Source organism: Myotis daubentonii, chromosome 11 (assembly GCF_963259705.1).
Source record: "Myotis daubentonii chromosome 11, mMyoDau2.1, whole genome shotgun sequence".
In the NCBI taxonomy this organism is placed as follows: domain Eukaryota; kingdom Metazoa; phylum Chordata; class Mammalia; order Chiroptera; family Vespertilionidae; genus Myotis; species Myotis daubentonii.
In genome coordinates this window covers 73,235,801-73,257,984 of record NC_081850.1, presented here as the reverse complement: position 1 = coordinate 73,257,984, position 22,184 = coordinate 73,235,801, and the positions used below count along the sequence as shown (strand labels likewise).

The window sequence follows — 22,184 nt, the reverse complement described above, 5'->3', positions numbered from 1 at the left end:
CTCTGAAATAAAAAGCAGATCTTCATATCTTCCCCAGAACCGCCTGGGTAGGTTTCAGCCAAAGTCTGACCCAACTATAAAGAGGTCAGAGAGGCCCTGGACCCAAAATCAATCCAGAGGGGTCCATTCTGGTAGGAGAAGGAGAGGTGGTTACTGACGAAGCTGTAACAACTTCTGTTCAGTACCTACTATGTGCTAGGAGAATTCACACCTATTGCCTTTCCCCATCTCTCCAACAGCTCTTAAACCGGAATCATTGTCCCAGCTTCTCCGACCAAGATATTGAGGATCAGAGTGGTTCTGTAATTGGTCAAGGTCACACAGCTGGTAAGTATAGGCGTGCGGAGACTGGGATCTCTTCTCCCCCTGGGGAGGCACTGCACGAGGCAACTACTCTGTTTGCGTAGCGGCTGGGGTTGGGGGGAGGGGGCACCCCGTTCTGGGACGTGGGGATTTGGAGCCCGGTTCATCGCGGCGGCCCAGAGCCGCTCCCAGATTCGGAAGATACGAAGTTTCCGTGCATCTCGCTGGCTTCCTTGCGCAGCGGGTCCCCGCTCCGCAGCAGTTACGCCGCTAGCGCAGCAGGGCTCAGGTGCTGCAGCGGGCGGGGGCCGGGCGGCGGGAGGAAGGCGGGGACGCAGTTTACGTAAGCGTCCGCTCACAGGTGCAGGCGTCCGCCACCCGCGCGTGCTCCCTGCGCGTCCCCAGGTGCGCAGTTGGCGCAGGCGGCGGGCGCTGGCCGGCGCTCTCAGGTGCGGCAGGGCGCGCGTGGAGGGGGCGCGCGGCGTGCAGGGGGCGGGCTTTCCGTTCCCCAGCAGCCGCGGGGCCCGCCCCCCGGCCCGGCCAATGGGCGCGCTCGGCGGCGTCACGTGCTTGCCGCCGCTGCCGCCGGAGCGGAGACCAGAGCCGTGAGCGCCACCAGGGCAGCAGCCGCCGCCGCTGGGCTGAGAAGCCGGAGACGCGGGCTGACGAGGTGGCGGCGGCGGCGGAGCGGGAGCGGGCACCGGGCGCGGGCCGAGCGCGGCGGCGCGGGTAGGCTGCGGCGGCGGGGCAGGCGCCTGCGCGGCGGGCCGTCCCGGGCGGGCGGGCGGGCGGCGGTTCAGGCGGCGGTTAAGGCGGTTGGCGGAGCCGGCCGGGCCCCGCATTGTTTGTTGTGCGTCCTTAGCAGCGGCGGCGGCGGCCGGGGCGGAGAGCCCTGCCGGCCCCCGCGGCTCCGGCATTGTGGCCGCCGCCGCCGCTGCAGTGCCCGGCCGCTCGGCAAGGGCAGCGGGCAGCGGGCAGCCCTCCTCCCTGGTGGGGACGGGCGCCGGCCCCCAGCGAGGGGAGGGCGTGGACCGCGGGGGACCGGCGCCGGGGGGTCTGGGTAAGACCGAGGGCGAGGGGCGAGGGGCAGGTGTTGGAGGACGTTGGGGACAGGAGCCGGGGAGGGGGGGTGGGGAGGCCGCGGGGGGTGCGGGCTGGTGTGGGGGCGCATGTAGGTGGAGGGTGCCGGCCCTACGGCGGGAGGGGGCCTTCGGGCAGGTTCGGGCACCCGCGGGGCCGGGGCGAGTGCGGAGGGATGGGGGACAGAGGCGGGTGGGGGCAGTCTAGGGGGTGCGGGAGAGTGAGGGGAGCCCCGAGAGGGCAGGGGCGAGGTGGTGGGAGTGGAGGAGACGGGGATCCCCGGGAGGATGGGAGCAGCGCCGGCTGGGCTGCGGGTGAGGGGCGGGGGCAGATCTAGAGTCGACCCCCGGGCGGAGGTGGGAGAAACGGGGAGGGAGTGTGCGGTGGGGGGGTGGGGGGGAGGGGGAGTCAGGTCTCTCCGAGACGACGAGGGAGATGGAGGGCGTTGGGCAGGAGGTGTGCGAGGTAGGCCAGAGGCCTCCGGAGACCTGGGAGGGGTGAGGGCAGGGTCTGGCCACGAGGGGTGCAGGCGAGACCCAGGGGGGAAGCTGCGAGGGGACCAGGCAGGCATCCACCTGGCGGCGGTGCTCAGGGGAGGCGAGCAGAGGGCGGAGGAGGAAGGGGAAGGGAGCGGGGCCTGAGTTTGAGGAGTTTGGGGGAGAGGTGGGGACAGTGGAGTCGGGGGTGGGGTGGGGGGAGGAGATGTCTGGGCAGGAGGTGAGCAGGGCATTTCGCGGGTGGCAGGAGAAGATGCACGAAGGGGCTGGAGCAGAAGAGGGAACCTTGGAGTTGGGGGCGTTGGAGGGGGGACAGGTGGAGTGGAGTGGAGTGTGTGATGGAGGGCCCAGGTGCCGGGTGAAGGACGAGTTCTTGGAGTGGCAGGTGAGCCATGGGGGCAGATGGAAGGAAACGTTTCTGAGCAGGACGGGTGGAGGGAAGTTGGGGAGAAAGAAGGAGAGGGTGCTGGTGTGCATGAGAAGGGACATCAGCAGAGGGAGGCAGTAGGGGACGGGTTGGAAGGGAAGGCACACGGGTCTGGGGAACAACATTGGGAGGGAGGAAGCAAGGGTTTGGGGTGCTAGACTTTTTCTGGTAGAGAAGAGCGGGTAGGCAGGGAACAGAGGGCAGGGAGTGGGGGAGACAGGATATTTTGGGGGGTGGGATGCAGAAGAATGCATAGTACCTATACCAGGGTAATGGGGTAAGTGCAAGGGAGGGATGTGTGTGCGTCCACCTGCAGCTAGAAAGGGATAGGATGTCTGTTGGATCGGGGTGGTGGTGGGAACCAGGTGTAGGGCAGGAAATGGCTGGTGCAGGTGGAGAGAGTTAGGAAAACAGGTTGCTTAGAAGAGCGTGGAAAGAGCAGGGTGCTGAGGTGTCAGAGAGATTGGAAAACTCTGAGTCACGAGATTAAAGGGGCCAAAATTTTTAGGTCACTGGAAGTATAAGGAAGGGCAGAGTGCAGAAGTTGGGACAAAATCTAAAGGGAGGGGATTCCAGATTTAGAGAAACTGGAGAGTGTATGTGTGGATCACGGAATGATGTTAATGGAATATAGAGGATAGTAAGTTATGTTCCATATCTGAAAGTTCATGCTTCTAGGGTCAAGGAGATGGTGAAGCCTGGTTTTAGTCCCAGAACCCGTGAATGGGGGATGGATAAGGGAGGGCTAAGTACACATTCCTAAGTTTGCAGGTGTGTAGTGGGGTATCCCAGCACATTGGCCAGATGAGTGGGCAGATAGAGTCATGAAGAATATGCCAAGAGGCATACAGGGTCATGAAGAATACACCAAGAGTGAATAGAAATAGGATTGCAGCAGGTGCAGGGCAGATGTCTTTGTGAAGATACTGTAAGAGCAAGGCCCCGCCTCAGTAACATTCAAGGGCTGTGAATTAGAGGGAGGAAGGGATACCTTGGTGCAGTGTCTCAGATACCCTGGTGCTTTGTGGGTAATGGGGCAGTTTTCAGACATTGAATGATGTAATATCTGAGTCCCATACTAGAGGCAGACAGAGGCAGTAAATACATCTAGCACCCAGAAGTGGCTGGAATGGAGTTCTTCTGACTCTTTAACTCTCTTTTGGGGTATAAACACCTGATCGTGGGATGTCAGCCTTTCCTCCCAAATAGTTCAAGTAAAATTTAGTTGGTGGCTTTTGGATTTAGGAGTATTTTTATCTGAATCGGGGAGAGTAGTATTAGTTTTATTGCAAAAAGAGTTCTGGGGTTGTGTGGACATAGGGATATCAGCTTGCCAAATACATAGGATATAACCTTTAGGGTTTTGGGCACAGACATTTCAGTGTAGGTCTCACTCAGTGTTCTGTGGCTTGTGTGAGATTCTTTGAGGCTTGGAAGGATTAAGGAAACTGCTTGAGACTGCCTCAGTATGCAGGATTTTCTAGAACCTTAGAAAATGATTTCCCCTTTGACAGTTGAACATTTAGTTTGTCAGATTTGCAAAAAAAAAAAATATTATTTCATGTTGCAGAAATAATTTCAATTATCACTTTGTGGGCTTCAAATAGTGAGCTATGTGATACCTAGTATGATTTCAAATAAAAGGTCCACTTTGGTACATTGGGAAGCTTTCTGGGTTGATTAATTTTCTTCTTTTGTCGATTTAGGAAGTATCTTAACGCAGTCATTTATGAGTAAGTTCAAATAATAAGTTCTAGTGTAGGTGGGAATCTTGCCTAAACATAATGAGGGCTGAGCAGAACACCACATTTTAAGTAATCTGAATCTGTAAACATAAATAAAAAATAAACTGGAACCTAATCATTTTTGAAACCCAAATTTGAAGTGTATTATGAAGGCAGCAAAATAATGCTCTGAAGGCATTGCTATAAGATTTTATTTTTGGAGGGAAAGTCTTTTAGAGTATAATATGCCTTCCATTGAAACGCTTAATATTTTAACATTTGATATATGTAAAGAATATAATTATAAGGAGCATCTCTGGTCTGACCCCTTTCACTCCCTGGAAGAGAATTTGAGAAGTAGGATAGAAGATGAATAGAGTGACCTTTGAAAAATATTTCCAATATGGCTATTGTTTCCTCTTGTATTTTTAAGTCCATTGTGGTAGTTCATTTTAATGATTTGGGGCAAGCAGTACTGTCTTCTTCAGAATACTCAATTCTGCCATAGTGTCCTGATCATATATATTGTTCTGTGAAGTCCTATGGTTTGGGATAGTTTGTAGGCACTTTAAAATATTATGCTAAGTTTATGAACCAAGGAAGGAAGTTTATTTAGACTTTGTAGGCTAAATAATTGGGTCTGGTTTTACTTTCACTGGTGCTTGCTGGACAAGATACTTAATCCCTTTGTGCTTATTTCTCCTCCAGAAACCTGACTCTTTATCTACCTCCCATGAGAACTGAGATGGTTTATATAAAACAAGTGTAAGTCTTTCAGGAAGATTAGAACTATGTAAAAATGGGGGATAGATGTTATTTCTGTAGTCCCCTTTTTTTCTTTTAGCCTGGTCAAATAATAATTAGTACTTAAGATTTTGGCATTAAATAGGTTAATTTGTAGTGAGAAACTTGGATAGAGATGAAACTTCTGTGACTATCAAGAGATGTCTGTGAATTGAAGTTCGTTCATTCTTTGCTCTACTGTCTACTTACCTTTCCTGGCTCATTTCTGCAGCTGAGTGCTGGTGTCTGAACAATTGAGTAAAGCAGAAGCTTGTGAGAGACATCATGTGTTCTAGCGATAGCCCCCAAATTTTTCTAAGCCTGAATTTCCAGAGACAGAGTACTTCTATCACGTGTGAATGCGATTCGTAAATCAGGGATCATAAACATAGTACATTTTTCTATGTATTTTGCAGAAAATTGAGTAATGCTGAGTAACTTGAGCAGAAAAATAGAGCTATCCCTTCTAGTGGCATTAAACCTCCTTTTTCAGATTTATTGAATAATCTTTCCTTTTTAAAGTTTTAGTTGTTAAGTAATTACCCATCCATTTGAGATTTCCAAGCCCATTGATTGACAGGGGGATTTATTTTTAAATGCTTTTTAAATGTTGTGTTGGGTTTATTTGTTGTAAAGAGCCTCCAGATGCTGGTCATGATAGATATGGCAAAAATGTAAATCGTAAGTTGCTTTATTAGACATTAATTTGCTTGATCTTGGTAATACTCAGCCCTGATAGTACTCGTTCTCTGCTAGCTGATCTAACCATTACCCATCTTACTGCTCTTCTGTTTTTCATTCAGTTTATTGAAAAATTGGGTTGTTTTAAAAATTTGTATAGCTGTAGAAAAACTTTCTGACAGGTAATTATGAGAGGCTTCATAATCCAGTTTAATTTTAGAAAACTTTATTGAGATGTAAGTTAAATTTATCTGTCAATCAAAACAGAAAGGAATAAAGTAATGAGACCAAATTAATGGTGATAAACATATTTAAATGGTTGAGGCAGAAAGCTCTGCAAATCTTTAACTTTTAGGTCTCGTGTTGAATAGTGAGGTCACCAGATGACCTGATTTGTCACTTTCATGCCTAATTTGAGTTATTTCTTATCTTGAGGGTCAAGTGTGTTATTTTTGAGAAATATGGTGTGTATCATACAAAAGGCATTACATATATGTCTTGCTGATGAATGTAGCAGTCCTGAATTTTAGTTATTTCATATTCAAATTCTCTTAACTTCTGACATAACTAACACTATGCAGAACATCTGCTTTCTTTAGTTAACTTTAGCACAATTTGAAAGGGTACAGTTGATTATATCAGTAATAAAATCACAGCCTTGCATTTTGTGACTTCATGGTTCATTTCCATTTGGAAAATGAGAGTTCTGCAGCAGGTTGTGTGATAAATTCTGCAGCGTTTCTGGGTCATGGATAAGATGTCGTTTCGTACTGCACCTGCAGAATTTCCTGTTCTTTGCAGTTTTCCAGGTGCCGGGGCTTTTCACAATACCCTATTGAGCAGATGAACATTTTGTTTATGAATTGAATTTAACCATATTAATCCTATTGACGTAAACAAGTAGTTTTTAAAAGTATGCTTTTAAACATATTTTGCCAGTCTAATTCAGCAAATGTGCATTGACTCTAGGCCCAAAGCTGTGTTTTTTTGCCAGACCTGAGATTTCTTGGTAGGGGTCAGAAGTATTTTTTTGACTAAAGAATAGGTCATTCTGTAGATAGATTGGCCCTTAATGTGAAAATGCAGTCTATAACTTTGGTTACCTGTATACAGTCAGCGCAAATGAAAATCAGTACATTTTAAGACTGTAAGTAACCTGATAAAGGAGTGGTTTGTTTTTTAAAATTTATTCTTATTATGTTTCTAATACCTAATAAATCTGAAACTCCTCAAACATTCCATCTAGTCCTAGGGGTTTGTACAGCTTAGGCAACCTGCATTTTAACCTAATGAAGTATTGGATACCGGGTAGCTCTTAACTTAGGTGACTTTGGACAACTCAGTTTTAGTTAGAAAATCTGGCGACCTCAGAGGGGAAAGGTGTTGACTCTGTAGGTTGTTAGCAGCTGGAGAGAATAAACATCTAGAGCTCATAGTATGCATATTTTTAGTTGTTTTTGAAGTAAGCTGTAAATAAGCTTTGAATGTCAAGGTTAGCATGGAAGAACAGACTTCAAACATATTAGTGGTGAGGCTTTAAAAAAAAGGGTATCGCCCTAGCTGGTTTGGCTCAGTGGATGGAGTATTGGCCCTCGGACTGAAGGGTCCTGGGTTTGATTCCAGTCAAGGGCATGTACCTTGGTTGCAGGAGGCAACCAATCGATGTGTCTTTCTTACATCGATGTTTCTCTCTGTCTCTCCCTCTCCCTTCCACTCTCTAAAAATCAATGGAAAAATATACTCGGGTGAGGATTAACCAAAAAAATAAAAATGGTATCTTAGCCCTGGCCGGGTAGCTCAGCTGGTTGGAGCATCGTCTGGATGCACCAATGTTGCAGGTTCAATCCCCTGTTAGGGCACATAGAAGAATCAACCAGTGAATGCATAAATAAGTACAATAAATCAATGTTTTGTTTTTTTTTTCTTCCTCTCTCTCCCTTCTTCTCTCTAAAATCAGCCAATCAATAAAAATTTAAAAGATATGGTATCTTAAAGATAACTATTGACTATGATGCTTTCTGGTCCACCAGATCTGTGGTAAATGTGGAACTGTATAAAATTGGCTTTTGAAATTAGTCACTATTATTGTTTAGTAGTGTCCTTTATTTCTAGAGCTCAGGGTTCAGATACCTGGACTTTGGTCACTATGATAGCTGTGTAATATAGGTGAGTAACAGAGTATTTACATTTGGAGAAATGGAGGCACAAAGAGTTGACTCTAGAGGTAGGTAGGCTTTCAGAACACCCTTTCAGACGTTGTATAGGATGTACCTGTTAGTCCTCCAATTTAGCAAGGAAGGTTGATGTCTGGGCAAATTTGAAATCTGTCTCCTTTAGTCAAGCCCTTGAGTACAATAAGGAGAGATTGACTGAAATAAAGCTTGTCCTTTCCTAGGGCTATGAATTAGCAAAAAAATCTAAGGAAAGAGTCTCCTTATGGGTATGCCCAGAGATGACCCTGTGTACAACCTTGATCTTGTATTGGGTAGTAGGAGTGTTTTGATACTAGGAGACTTGGCTTGGGGGTCCAATTCTGCTACTTATTAGTTGTAGGTCTCTCTCCTTATGTGTAAAATTGGAATAAAATTCCTAATTAACAGTTACAGTGAGGATTAAAGAAGATAAAAGAAATTGTAAGCTATGAAGCATATAACATTTTTTTGAAAGGAGGGTTGAGCAGAAATTAAGGGTAGGCTTTGAAGTAATTTGACTTGTAAGCAGCTGGGTTTTTATTTTTTATCATGGCATTTTCAAATGTACTTAAAAAAGAAATATAGTACAGTGAACTTCCACATACCCATCATCTAGCTGCAACACTTACCAGCATTTTGCTGCTCTTTCTCACACTTTTTGTTGCTTTTGCTGGAGTATTTGCAGTAAATCTTGGACATCATATACTTTCATCCATAAATACTTCAACCTTAAAAAATAACCACAAAACTATTTTAACCCCCCTAAATGAACAATTTCTTATCTAATCCTCAGAAGGAGCTGTATTTGAAACAGCTCTACCACTCACCAGCTTTGTGTGGTAATCAAATTACTAGCTCTCTCAGAGCTTCTGGTTCCTTATCTGTAACATAAAGATAATAAATACCTCTTGAAGTTATTTTGAGCGTAATGAAATAACATAAAATGCCTAACATGAAGATTCTCAGTAAATTCTACTGCATGCAAATTAGAATTATGGGTTGCCATCCTATGTTCTTTAGTATCACAAAGAGTAATAGCACTCTGGAATTATTGCCCATTAACCTAGTGAAATTTCTCTTCATTGGGCTATTTGATTCTTTGAAATTCTGTAACAGTTAAAATCCTATCCATTCTCCTCCTCTCTCCTGCAGCATCATTATTCTCATGTCTACCTGCTCACTTCAGTCAGCATACATCCCTTTTTAAAAATATGTATATTTTTATTGGTTTTCAGAGAGAAGAAGGTAGAAGGAGAGAGTAAACTTCTTTCTTTGTGTGTTTTTTTAGAGTCCGAATCTTTTTTTTTTTTAATATATTTTATTGATTTCTTAGAGGAAGGGAGAGAGATAGTCAGAAACATCGATGAGAGAGAAACATCGATCAGCTGCCTCCTGCACACCCCCTACTGGGGATGTGCCAGCAACCAAGGTACATGCCCTTGACTGGAATTGAACCTGGGACCTTTCAGTCCACAGGCCAACGCTCTATCCACTGAGCCAAACCAGTCAGGGCGAGAGTGAATGTTTGATGTGAGAGCAAACCATCTATCTGTTGCCTCCTGCATGCCCCTCACCAGGGATTGAGTCCGCAACCTGAGATGTGCTCTGACTGGAATTGAACCAGCACGCTTTTGGTGCACGAGATGATGCTCAACTAATTGAGCCACACCAGCCAGGGTTACATCCTTTTTTTTTTTTTTTTTTTTTTTTAACCTTTTCTTGACCACACTGAGTCTTCCAACTACAACCCAATTTTTCAACTTCTTAAAAAAATTGTTTCTATTCATCTACAGTTCTGTTCTTTTCTGAACCTACTCTGATGAGACTTTAAACCCTATCACTTTACTGAGACTGCTTGTCAAAACCACAAAGATTAATAATTCTTACTTGACCTGTTAACAGCATTTATTGCAGTGGATGTCCCCTTCCTTGAAATACTTTATACTCTGGTTTCTAGACACCACACTCTGCTGTTTTTCCTCCTACTTTCTTAGCTTCTCAGTCTCATTTGTTGGTTCTTCCTCATTATTCCTGCTTCGTAATACTGGACCATCCCATTCTGCTTTTCATTCTCATTCCCTTGGTGATTCCATCTAATCTCATAGCTTTCAATACCATACATTTGATGATGACTCCCAAATTTTTATCTCTGAAATTCCAGGTTTGTGTATCCCACTGCCTACTTTGACGCTTCAGATTATGTATTTTATTGGCCTCTCAAACTGAACTTATCCCAGAACAAACTCCTGATCTTTACCCTGCCCCATCTTCTCTCTGCCCCTCTTGCAGCCTTCCACATCTTAATAAACTGCGTCTTCCTTCATCTTTGCAGTTGCTCCTCCAAAAGTTCAAATCATCCTTGACTCTCTTACACGACATCTGACCCATCAGGAAACCTTGCCAGTTTTATCTTCAAAATATGTCCAGATTCTGACCACTTTTCATCACCTTTACCGTTTTAAGTCTCTGTCAGCTCTTCTGAATTACTATTGCAGTAGCCTTTTTTTGCTCTTGCCCCTTTATAGTCTGTTCTCAATACTGTAGCAGGAATTATCCTTTAAAAATGGTAAGTTGGATTTTGTCTCGTAGTCAGAACACTCTGGTGATACCTTGTCTTGCTTAGAGTAAAAGGCCAAGTCCTGCCAAAGCCTTTATGTGCTTGGATCCCTTCTTTTTTCCTCTCTGACCTGATTTCTTCTTTTTGTTTACTCTGTTCTGGCCACAATGGCCTTCTTGCTGTTTCTTTTCTTTTTTTTTTTTTAATATATTTTAATTGATTTTTTTTTTTTTTTACAGAGAGGGAGGGAGAGGAATAGAGAGAGTTAGAAACATCGATCAGCTGCCTCCTGCACACCCCCCACTGGGGATGTGCCCGCAACCAAGGTACATGCCCTTGACCAGAATCGAACCTGGGACTCTTCAGTCCGCAGGCCGATGCTCAATCCACTGAGCCAAACTGGTTAGGGCTCTTGCTGTTTCTTTAACATGTCAGGCATATTCCTGTCTCAGGTCTTTTGCATTTGTGGTTTGCCCTGCCTAAGGATCCTGTTTCTCAGATCTATGTGGCACCATCTTTTTCAGATCTTTGCACATATCTCCCCTTTCCAGTGAGGCCTTCCCTTACCACCCTATTAAAATGGCAGCTCCTTGGTTGCTGGCTTAGGCTCCCTTTCTATCCTCTTTTTCTCCATACCACTTAAGCCATCTATATACTGTATATCTATATATATACAGTGGGGCCTTGACTTACGAGTGTCCCGACTAACGAGTTTTTCGAGATACGAGCCGTCTCTCAGCCTTTTTTTTTTGCTTTGAGTTGCGAGCTAAAATTCAGGTTATGAGCCAGCTTCAGATACCCCACCGCTAGTTGGCGCAGTGAACATCACAGTGAACGCCACATCATCAGCCCAGCATCACGTGTCTCACTTGTTCACTTTAAGATTTGACATACGAGTAATTTGAGTTACGAGCTCTGTCACGGAACGAATTAAACTCGTAAGTCAAGGCCCCACTGTAAAAGCCTAAGTGACCATTTGACCGGTAGCTATGACATGCACTGGCCACCAGGGGGCAGACACTCAACACACAGGTATGGAAACTTGGAACAGACTGATGAATCTCAGAGGGAAGCGGCGGGAGGGCGGGAAGAGATTAACCAAAGATCTTATATGCGTACTAGAGGCCTGGTGCACAGATTCGTGCATTGGTGGTGTCCCTCGGCCTGGCTTGAGGGGATCAAGCTGAAACTGGCAGTCCAACATCCCGAGGGGTCCCGGATTGTGAGAGGGCCAGGCTGAGGGACCCCACTGGTGCACGAATCCGTGCACCAGGCCTCTAGTTTAGCTTATAATATATCTTGCTATTTAATGTTGTTTATTGCCTTTTTCACTTTCACTAGAGTGTAAGTTCCATTAAGGAAAGGATTAATGATGGCTTTGTATTCTGTAGATCCTAGGCACCTAGAATAGTGCCTGGCACTAAGTATTTGTTGAATAAATTGTTCTTTTATTAGTTGTAGTCTATTACTTTGTAAAGAACACTTTAGCTAGGGTTTTGCTAGGGAATACTATGTACCTTGAAGTCTATGATAATATTTATTCCTGTTATTCTTCTTCATGAGTATCCTTTCTTAAGATCTTGTTAATTTTTCATCATGATTTTGAGTCCTTATTTACTATGCATAATCTGTGTTGCATTGAGGGATACAGATAAAATATACATAGACCCTCATCTTTAAGAGCTTTCAATCTGTCAGGGGAGGTGTATATATGAATGATAAAATGGTCCAGGCAGGAAAATATTTCCAGCTAAGGAGACTAAAGAAGAAACTTCAAAGAGGATGTAGTTCGTGATATCTGTGCTGAGCCAGGGAGAACAAGTAAGATTAGATGATGAGAAAATGGGGAAGGGAATTGCATTAGCATGTAAGAATGCTCAAGACTGCTTTTTTAAAAAACATTTTTTAAATTTTTATTTTTTGTTAATTTTCACCCAAGGATATTTTCCCATAGATTTTTAGCGAGAGTGGAAGGGAAAGGGAGAGATATATATAGAGAAACATTGATTGGTGCCCCGCATGCACCCCAACCAGGGCCTTGGATTGAGCCTGCAACTGAGGCATGTGCCCTTGACTAGAATCGAACCCAGGACCCTTCAGTACACAGGCCAACGCTCTATCCACTGAGCCAAACTGGTTAGGGCTCAAGATTGCTTTGGGAAGAACAAGTGGTTCATTTAAAGGTAAGGAATATGAAAGGGCTTGGTAGAGTGTAAGATGCTGTTGGCGAGGAATGTTGGAACTACTGACAGAGGCTTTGAATGAGGAAATCAGACTTTGGTCTGTCAACAGTGAGGCTTCAGTGAAAGGTTTTTGGGCAAGAGTGGAAGGTCCTGGCTGGGTTGCTCAGTTGGTTGAAGTGTGGTCCTGTACACCAAAAGATTGCGGGTTTAATTCCTTCCTGGTTAGGGCACATGCTTAGATTGCGGGTGTGATCTCCAGTTGGGGTGCATACAGGAAGCAACTTACCAATGTTCATTCTCTCCCTCTCCCACTCCCTCTCTCCCACTCCCCTCTTCCCCCCACTACCCCTTCCTTTTTCTTAAAAAATAATCTATAAAAATATTACCCCAGGTAAAGATTAAAAATGAAAGCCCGAGTGGAGGGGCATTATTAGGGCTATCTTTATGACTTTGACAACTTTATGTGAAAAGAGAGGCCGAAATGAATACCATGATTAAGATGCTATTGAATAGTTTGAGAAAAAAGTGATAAAGATAGTTGGAAATGGGTATAAAAAGGATGCTAATGAAACTTGGTAACATGTGAGTGCTGAGCAACAAATCTACAAGCTTTCAAGCCTAGTCACCTAGGGAACCCAAGAGAAGTGGCATTGGGAGGCAAGTTTAGTTTTGAGTTTGCAAGTGTGGTGGTGACATCCAGGATGATTGTCCTGATAAAAAGAAAATCAGGAATCTTTTTTGAAAGGTTGTTCACCTGTGGCTTTATGCCTTCATTTTGATACAACTAACTGCCAGAAAGAGAGGGGAGACTTAATTGCTGAATCTATTACTGAGGTCTGAATCTAGACAGTTGATTTGGGAAACTTCTGCTAAGGCATCCAAACTTTTTTGATTTGTTAATTGGCCCTACTTGTTTCACTGAGTTTGTTACATAAGTTGCTCTAGGTTGTAAAGCAGCTCGATACAACTGAAATGTTATCCTTTGATCTTTCCATTGGCTATGGATATCTAAGCACTGTCTGTCTAGTATTCCTTTGAAACCAACAGATGAGAGTTCCCATCTAGTCACCTTGGTCACTATTGAGATCACTTTAATCATGCTATACACCTCTTTCTCCCCTTAGGATTTAGGGGCACGTTGGAGGAAGACAAACCTTCTATCCCTAATTAATGGTGGTTAAGGTGTTCGTTGCTAAAACATTTCTTTAACAACCTGCACTTAACAAAATGCCAGAAGATACCAGAAGATTTAGCTGTATTCCAGACAAATTCAAGAACAGATTAAGGTTTGTTTAGATTTATATCCTTTTTAGAGCCTTGTAGCAGGAGAAGTTTTCAACTTGAAGATTACTTATAAGACAAAATAATTATTTGCAAAATAATGTTGATTAATGTATATAATTTTTATTATAGGCTATCCTATAATGCATATTTATTTTATACTTAATGCATTTTTAATAGTTGAATGAAAAGACATTGAGTTTATTAGTTAAAAACTTATAGTTCACCAGCTTGGATTAGAATGAATGGTGACCTTGAGCTTACCACATTAGTCATCTTTAAATTAAGTCTTTTCCTTTGTGCTTGGCTCATAATGTTGGTGAATAATTTTGGCTCTGACATTATAGGGTCTGCTTTTGTTTTCCAGTAAATAGGAGTTAGTAGAAAAAAGCCCGTTATCCTGAAAAGAGAAAATTTTCCAGTTTAGGATAACTTATATTTTCAGCTCACTGGAGGTGTGGTGGCTTTTAGTGTGTCAAATTTAGCATATATTGTAGTTAATTTTTAAAAAAATCTATGCAATTTTATTTCTACATAAATTGGTTTGCCAAGGATATAAAGTATAACATCTTAAACTTGTGGTGAGACTCTTTTAACCCTGCTTTGGTCTTTGACAGATGTAGAATTTAAGATATATCCAAAGCAGTTAAGAGATTTGCCCAAAATCACATACCTAACTGGTTGCAGAGTTGGGACGGGGAATGGATTTCTTGACCTCCGCGTTTGGGCTCCTTCCACCATGTCAGGCTCCTTTTTTAGAAATGTGGACCAGAAAACCTTGAATGCACTTAGTTTAACTGGTCACATTGCTGGCACTTAATGATGTTTAGTAGGAACAATTAGGGTAGTTTTCCCTTGTTCTTCCGTAAAATACACTTTTTTTTTAGATTAACCATTTTACCATTTTAAACTGAACAACTTAGGGGCATTTTTGATGCAATCACAATACTGACCAACCATGACCCTACCTATTTCCAAAACATTACCATCACTCCAAAATAAAGCCCTGGCCCATTAAGCAATTTGAAAAGTTATTAAGCAATTAAAATAAAAAATCTTTACTCTGACAAGGTCAACAATAGCAGTTTGTATTATAGGTCACCCCTACTGCTTTGCCACCTAACTCTGATTTGCCAATGAGAAATAGAATCCTCTTTATTTTTTAGTAGTAGGTATATTACCTTATAAACAATGGCAACATTACAAAAGAAAGTGTCAGGCACATAATGATTAACAGAACTAATAACAGATTTGCATTATGCAAATTATCTCTAATCTTCACACTAGCTTTTTTGAATGGTTGCTATAGATCAGATAAGAAAACTAAGGCTTGTTCAGTAAGTCCAGAATCACTTACCTGGTAAATTGTGCACCTGGGTCTGAATCCATGTCTGTTTGATTTCAAAAGTTGGGTGTTCTATTTGCTAAATCTGAGGACTTTAGCATAGCAGTGGTTCTCAACCTTCCTAATGCCACGACCCTTTAATACAGTTCTTCATGTTGTGGTGACCCCCAACCATAAAATTATTTTTGTTGCTACTTCATAACTGTAATTTTGCTACTGTTATGAATCGTAATGTAAATATCTGATATGCAGGATGTATTTTCATTGTTCGCGACCCACAGGTTGAGAACTGCTGGATAAGGGAAGGGGAGTTGAGTTTGCTGGTTCTTGTAGTACCTGCAGTAGTAGCCACTCTTCTCCTGATCAGTTATGATCCGTATTCCATAGGGGAAAAGAAAAATAGGAAAACCCTTGGAACCTTTGGAACTCTCTAATGGACATAATTACAAACAAAGAAGAAACTGCAATGTAGCTTCTGAGATTTGTTCCTACAAATTCTCTATATTTCCTTTCCGTTTATTTTTAGTGAATTACTTCATTTTATTTTTTAAATACGTTTTTATTGATTTCATAGAGGAGGGGAGAGGGAGAGAGAGAGAAACATCAACGATGAAAAAGAATCATTGATCGGCTGCCTCCGCACTGGGGATCGAGCCTGCAACCCAGGCATCTGCCCTTGACCAGAATTGAACTTGGGACCCTTCAGTCTGCAAGCCAGTGCTCTATCCACTGAGCCAAACCAGCTAGTACTCATTTGATTTTAAAATCATACATTGATTTGCTTGAGTAGTTAATGACTAGTCTTAACATTACTGGAACTTGGTTGAATTCTCATTTTGAGATACTTTAAAAAAGTGGTGGTTCACTTCCAATGAAAAAACTCAAATTGTGCTGTTTTGAAGAATTTTTGTAATTACACTTGCCCCTATTAAAAACAAAACTAATTTTAGCTTTTTTAAAGTTTGAAAGAACTTTTATTAGGCCAGTTTTCAGTTATTTATTTGAAAGTAGCTAGAAGTTACCCTCCTAAACCCGTCATTTTTTTTCCTGTGCTTTGGATGACACCACTTTCTCCTCTGAGTAATAGGAACTAGAGTAATTTGCTTCAATGTGCTGGGCTTGGAGTGAAAAGATGATACCAGGGAAAAGACAGCTTCTTGGCTACTTTGGACAGAAGAGATCTTACCAGGTTTTATGAGCATAATGAGACTATAAGCTATAGCAATAGCAGCCATCTCATATGTTCTGAGTTTAAGTGTATTGATAGTTATCCAAAGAAATAATACATTTTTCATAGTGACCTTGTGGCTTTTGCTGGTATCTAAACAGTAGGTACTTCCATAAGTAGATTTCAAGCTTTTAAAAATGCCCTTGTAACTTGGCTCAAACGTTAACACGTTATTTTTTTGTTTTGACCTAGGTATGAGGTTTCATTCTCTAGAACCAGCAGAAATGTGTCATGAAGAGTACAGGCTTTGGTGTTGGTCAGATTTGTTTCAAATCCTTTCTCTGCCACTTACTAGCTGTAATACCTTCTTTCACCTTTTAACATGAATATAATACCTCACAACTCTGCAGAGTAGGATTAGAGGGTGATGTCTTTAAAGGGCTCAGCACTGTCTGGCACATACTAACTTGTGTTAAAATTGTAACTGTTGTAGGAAGAAGTCTAAATTTGGTAGCCTAGACAAGTACCAACATAATGCAAATACAATAAAACCTCATTTAATAATGAATACTGTTCTGCAATCAATGCATTTTTTCTTGGAAGTGTGTGTGTGCAGGCGCGCGTGTGTGTGCACTGAAGTGCCATGTATCAGTTTTCATGATTTTCTGCAGCTTGCCCTCCTTTTCTCAGAAATGCTTGGCAAATATCTCCATTGATTGTTGTATAATTTACCTCAAAGAATAGATGGTGCTTCCTATACAAGCTAATGATGAGGCATTTGTTCCCCATAGCAGTCCTTCAGTTAGGTCTTTCTGTGTTGCATGCTAATAGATTCTTACCACCTTCAGAGATGTCTGCTTGCTGAATGCCCAAGCTTATGTCAAAGAAGAAAGCTCTGGTTGCCTGGGATCAAGGAAGTACACAGTGCCTGCTTATTTTTATAATATACTTTATGATGATTATTGACTTTAAAGCATGAAAAGCTGTAGTCTGTTAATTTTACTCATTACTTATATCTCCTCAATTGTTCTGTTCAGAAAAGTGTACAAAAGATTAGGTAGGGTTGAGGTTTTGATGAATCATAATCCAAGAATATCAGCTATGGACGGGACTCTTTGTAGATCAGCTACACTGATCCTCTTATCTTGTAGATGAGAAAACTGGCTAGTAGAAGTTGTGACTAGCTCAAGGACACAGAATAAGTGATAGGTCTGATTTCCAGGCCAGAGTTGTGAAGGTAACCTGGTGGAGTGGAGAAAACACTGGACTTTGGAGTCATATGGTCCTGGTTTTGATTTCTGATTTGACCGTTTATTAACTGTATGATCTTTAGCAAGTACATCTGAGTCTCTTTCTTGCTGTTATACTTTGTTTGCAGGGTTGTAAGGATTATGAGATGTAGGAAAGCACAATGCCTGATATATGCTGTGGGCTCAATAAGTGCTGCCTGTTGTATTGTGCTGTTTTTCTTGATTACTTACAACAGGTCATATGGCTAAGTGATTATTCTTTATGAAATGAGAATCAATGAGAATGTTGATATTTTTGCCAAATCCTTCCACTGAAAATCTAAGTAGTTGTTTATTAGAGGAGGACTGCTTACTGCAAAATGAGTGCAAAATATTCACCAAAAGCTTAGTGAATACTGCTCCAAGTTGTACACTGTTGACATGGTTCTTTTCTGGGAAATTTCTGTATTCCTTAAGTGAAATGGGTCTAGCAAATCAACCTTTATTTTATTAGACCAGCAGTTCTCAAACTTTTAAACTCAGGACTTCTTCACACTCTTAAAAATTATTGAGGACCCCAAAGAGCTCTTATTTATGTGAGTTATATCTGTTGATATTTATATTAGAAATTATATCTGATAAAATTTTATATATTACTATTTAAAAATAACTATTGTATATTAGCACAGATTGTATACATAAATATATATTTTAAGATTTTAGGTTTTTAAATTTTTGTTTCAAATTATAAAAGTAATATCTGTAAGTTAAAATAATAGAACCAAAGTAAAAAGTGAAATTATTTCATTTTTTTTCATATATGCACATCGGTCCCTGCAGTCAAGAATTAGCATGTATTCTTCAAGAACGATTTTTTTTTAAACATTTTCTATTTATTTATTTATTTATTTATTTATTTATTTATTATTGATTTTTTACAGAGAGGAAGGGAGAGAGATAGAGAGTTAGAAACATCGATGAGAGAGAAACATCGACCAGCTGCCTCCTGCACATCTCCCACTAGGGATGTGCCCGCAACCCAGGTACATGCCCTTGACCGGAATCGAACCTGGGACCTTTCAGTCCGCAGGCCGACACTCTATCCACTGAGCCAAACCGGTTTCGGCAAGAACTATTTTTATGTAATTAAAATATTCTCTTCCTCTCTCCTTCCCTCCCTCCCTTATTACAAATGTTGTTTGGTGACTTTTAAAAAATTGTATATATTTAAGGTGTACAACATGATGTTTTGATATACATATACCTAGTGAAATGATTACTATAGCTGAGCTTTAAACACATCCATCTGTCATATAATACCTTTTTGTGTGTGTGGCAAGAGCACATGAAATCTGCTCTCTTAGCAAATTTCTAATATCCAGTACAGTGTTATTAATTATCATGCTTTACAATAGATCTCTAGACATATTCATCCTACATAACTACAACTTTGTATCCTTTGATCAACATCTATCCATTTCCCTCACTTCCCCCAAATGATTTCTTTTTAATGAAAAATAGGTATTTTTCAAAACAAAAAAATTTAGAAGAGTGAGCACTGCTTTACATTTTTGCAAATCTCATTAATGTGTAACAATAAAAGATAGCTGGGTTTCTGATAGCTACCTGTACATCTGTTGTGGTTTGTTCTGGTTGAAGTGTATTAAAAAGAAAATTTGGCTTCACACAGATTTGAAGTTGGAAATGTGGAGGAGTATTTTAATAGCTTTTTCATATAATTGGGTATTTTCTTTTGATACTATACCAAAACTTGAAAAATGTTCATTTCTTAATGGAATCTGAAAACAGATTAGTAAACTATTTTATTATATCACATAAAAATCCATTGGTCTGTTACATTTTGAATGGATCTTTTATCATGAATAACATCATGCTTTGGACACTTGGAAAATATTGGTTCACTGAATTATATTGAGCTTCCAAATGTGACACATTTCATTACATAATACTACACACATTATGTAGTCTCTGGAAAACTACACTCACGAGAAAATGAGAATTAGAAGGCATATTAATGTCTTAGTTCTGCAAAAAGACTTCCAGGAGTCCAGAGAACTAGAGTTGGACAGATGGGTAAATTACAGTTAGTGACCAGGTTTGCATACTGTAGCTTTAATAATGGACAATCTGGAAATTATTTAATGGAATGGATTATTGTACAAGGCCTAAGTCTTAGGAACCATTTTATTCTTTGAATAAAGAGTGGCCTAATTTTGAAAAGCAGTGAATTGGTCATTGAATATCTTGAGTGCTTTTTATATATGAAACATTGTATTAAGATGCCACTAAAGATATGCATTATGGAAAAAAAGATTCTCTTTAGTGTTTTGTAGACTGGCTGTAGAAGCAAAACATAATTTTTGTTTGTTTTTGTTTTTAATCCTCACCTGAGGATATTTTTCCATTGATTTTTAGAGAGAGGGAAAGACAGAAATATTGATGTGAGAGAAATATATTGATTAGTTGCCTTCTGCACGCGCCCCACCAGGGCCCAGGCTGGGGAGGAGCCTGCAACTGAGGTCTATGCCCTTGACTGGAATCAGCCTGGAACCCTTTGATCTGCAGGCCAACACTCTATCCACTGAGCCAAATCGGTTAGGGCTAAAACATAATTTTGTGAAAAGATAACTAATGCAGTGTTCTCTGTAACAAATGTGACATACAATGCTGGGTAGAATAGTTTTAAATAGGTGAAATGAGAAAAGTGAGCCCTTAAATGGTTAGTTACTCAAACTACTTAGTAGCTAAGAAGTTGTAGCTGGGATTTGAACCCTTGTCTGTCTTCAGAGTGTCTTTTTACCTTTCCATTTGGGCCATAAGTATAAAGGAAATATTTTTTTGATTGTAGTGAGGATCTTGCAATTTTTCAGATAGCCTATTGTGTTTGTGTTGGAGGGTAATTGGGTGGTAGTTATTCTTCCCTTTTAAATGTATTTATTGGTATTTGGATTCTAAAGCTTATTTTTTATTGTTATTAAGGCATTTAATCTACTTAATGCCTTTATGAAGTTATGGTGAATTAGTAATGAATAAAAAATTTTCAGATCTTTTTTTCTAAGGTGAGGTTTTACTATATTGGTGAGGAACAGTTTGTGGGCTCTTACAGCTTGTTTTAGGTCAAGAATTGACTTACCTTTACTGACTAATACATTGTTCTTTCATTGAATAATATGGTTATAGTTTTTTGAAAGAGTATAGTGGCTTGCAAAGCTTGTTTAAGGGAAAAAATTCATTTGTACTGGCAGTCAGCCAATATTTTATAAGCTACAATTTTCTTTTGAATAGCTGGTGGTTTGTAGCACATAATTTGTGGTTCTTCTGAACTTGTAAAGAGATTACACATATTTAAAAATGGCCTTATCACTTTAATGTTTTAAGCAATATACAACTGTCGAATTCTGTTGTGTTCTTGTGTTTTTTTAACTTAATTTTCCTGTGCTGAGACTCTATTTTAAATTAATATTTTGTACAGTGTGATTGCCCCACTCCTCCCCCAAATTCAAAATAAACCTAAAACCAAAAACTATTTTGGTAAGTAATATAACAGGCACAGCTAAAGGCAAAGGAAATGTGAATCTCACTACGTCCGTCAGTCTGCCAAATCCTTGCAGTATCCATGTTATTCCATTCCTTAACCACTGCTGTGGTATGTGGGTTTGTTTGGGTGTGTTTAGTGTTCCCGCATGACATTTAGTTTTAAATCAATTTCTTCTGATGCTGCCACTGCGGCTTTTTTACATGCGGGTGGAAAAGAGCGCTTCATTTGATATGCTTCATGTTCTATATACCTTGTTCCTCATGGTTTGTATGTAGGTAGTTAAATTGTCCTGAGATTATTTAAATTTCTTCCTTTTGATTTTAGGTTAAATCTTAAATTGACTATGGTAATCTTTTTGCTTGAAAGATTTTGAAAGGTCAGATTAATAGTGCCATTTTTGTATTTATAGAAGTTTCATAGATAAAAATGAACGTAGCATTCAACTTCAATAACAGTCCATCTGTATAATTTTGTCATTTCAAGAATGTTACCGCCCTAGCCTGTTTGGCTCAGTGGATAGAGCTTCGGCCTGTGGACTAAAGGGTCCTGGGTTCAATTCCAGTCAAGGGCACGTGCCCGGGTTGCTGGCTCGATTCCCAGTGGGGGATGTGCGGGAGGCAGCCAATCAATGACTCTCTCTCATCATTGATGTTTCTATCTCTCTCTCCCTCTCCCATCCTCTCTGAAATCAATGAAAATATATTAAAAAAAAAAAAAGAATGTTTCATAAATGGAATCATACAGTATGGAAACTTTTAAGATTGGCTTTTTTCACTTAGCTTAATTCCATTGAAATCTAAGTTGTTGCATATATCAACACTTTGTTGTTCTTTATAGCTGAGTAGTATTCCATGTCAGACAGGTCTGTCACTGTTTCTTTAGTCATCACCTGTTGAAGGAAATTTGGATTGTTTCCAGTTTTTAGCTATTAGCAATAAAGCTGGTGTAAACATTCATATATATAGGCTTTTGTGTGGTCATAAATTTTCATTTTTCTGGGATTAATGCCCAAGAGGGCAACTGCTGGGTTGTATGGTAAATGCATTTTTAGTTTTGTAAGACATTACTATACTTTTTCAGAGAGGCTGTAGCATTTTACATCCACACTAGCAATGTATGAGTGGTTAAGTTTTTCCACATCTTCACCAGCATTTGATTTTGTTACTGTTTTTTGT

The 22,184-nt window shown here is 41.0% G+C and overlaps 1 protein-coding gene across 16 annotated transcripts in view; it reads left to right on the top strand.

The window, feature by feature from the left end:
- Window positions 1-874: 874 nt before the first annotated feature.
- The window catches only part of STRBP (spermatid perinuclear RNA binding protein), a 142,294-nt gene continuing 120,984 nt past the window's right edge, over window positions 875-22,184 (top strand). For 14 of the 16 annotated variants that reach the window (XM_059657955.1, XM_059657944.1, XM_059657940.1 and 11 more), the window contains exon 1: window positions 875-1,032. The gene's annotated coding sequence lies outside the window, so the exon portion shown is untranslated. Of the gene's footprint in view, window positions 1,033-1,342; window positions 1,364-22,184 lie in introns of those variants that run through there. The other 2 variants (XM_059657941.1, XM_059657942.1) reach the window with 2 other exon arrangements.